Source organism: Grammomys surdaster, unplaced genomic scaffold, assembly GCF_004785775.1.
Source record: "Grammomys surdaster isolate TR1022 unplaced genomic scaffold, NIH_TR_1.0 224, whole genome shotgun sequence".
Classification (NCBI taxonomy): domain Eukaryota; kingdom Metazoa; phylum Chordata; class Mammalia; order Rodentia; family Muridae; genus Grammomys; species Grammomys surdaster.
The window spans coordinates 3,703,584-3,705,143 of record NW_021604669.1 but is presented as its reverse complement, the minus strand read 5'-3'; positions in this window follow the sequence as shown (position 1 = coordinate 3,705,143).

The window sequence follows — 1,560 nt, the reverse complement described above, 5'->3', positions numbered from 1 at the left end:
AGAGTGTATGGTAAAAAGTCATGTTTGACACACTCGCTTGACTGTCAGTAATGTGTCCTTTCATGTCAATATGTGTGTATTGTCCCGTACCATGACAAAAGAGTGGATATAAGGTGACAAGAGATGAAATTTGCATCTCTGTTACAATCCTGAGTATGCTCACCATTAGACATGTGTCTATCAAAGGTTGAAACATCAGTATGTAGCATATGGCTCTAAACCAGTATAGGAGCAATGTGATAGAGAATGGAAAGAAGCAGATCTCTTTAGGCACCATAAGAACAGTTGCGAAATCATCCATGTACTTCACACCCAGGTATTGATATTTTTTTGTCATAAAAGTAAAGTCAGATACCTTAGAGTAAAGCTGATTCATATTTAAGTAAGGAAAAAACGCAAAGTCAGTCAATCACGTCTTGTGCCAAAAACTTCAGAGGCTCTAAGAGTATGGACCATGCTACTCAGGTCTAGTATGAAGTCTACACAAGAAGCAAATACAGAACAGTTTAAAAATCAGTTCAACTATAACCATAATCTCAAAATATATTTAAAATTTAAATCCCAAAAGTTCATTCACTGAAGAGTGGAGAAGGGAAATTTCATGGCTTATCAATGGAAAGCCATGAAATTGGGAAAACATCATCTTTTGGTTGGTTCTATACCTAACACAGTGTGATAAACATTGTTCATTTTCAAAAGAAGAAAAATATTGTATTTTGGATGAGAGATTGCCACCTCAGGAATGGTATATATCCCTAAATATTTCTCTTCAATAATATCTGTGAACTCAATTTTTATATCTTTATAACTAGTCACTGATAGTACATATTAAACATTGCTGATTATTTTTAATGAGATGGAAAAATACATATGACATAGGAGAAATGTAGCCTATAGCATATGAGGACTACAACCATACGGTAATGAGATATTAGTGTATGAGTAATTGGACACCCCAGGAAAGGCTGTGTTATTGGGATTGTGTTCTGCCCTCATTCCCACTCATCCTGTGCCTCTTTGATCTTTCCATTCCTTAGTTTTTTTATTCATATTTAGAATAATCTCTGAGCTGGGCAGTTCTATGACATGCACCACATTAGAAAAATTGATCTGCAAACATGCACAGGCGTTTGTTTTTTCTTTTTCACCATGGCAATTGCTACTCATGCATTGCAAAATGTATCACACTAGAGATTCTGCTGAGCTCTGGTTTTCTGCACAGGCAAGTGGCAGTCTGCAAATCATTGGTTCCTTGCAGCCACCCAGAAGGCCCTGAATGCTGCTATGATAGATGGACTGACAGCAAACTGCCCATGCTCACTGCACAGAGTTGAAGCTTCCCATTTCTACCCCTAATTTCTTCATCAATGTTTGTTCCTGGTGAAAAAGAGCAGTGACAGGAGCAGTCTTGATTTCTATTTGTTCTTTCTTATAATTTCTTTATCTCTGACATTATAAGGATATATGAATGTACATATAACTTTAAATATATATATATATATATATATATATATATACATACAAACAGAGATGAAGAGAAGAAGTGGGAAGCTTCAACTC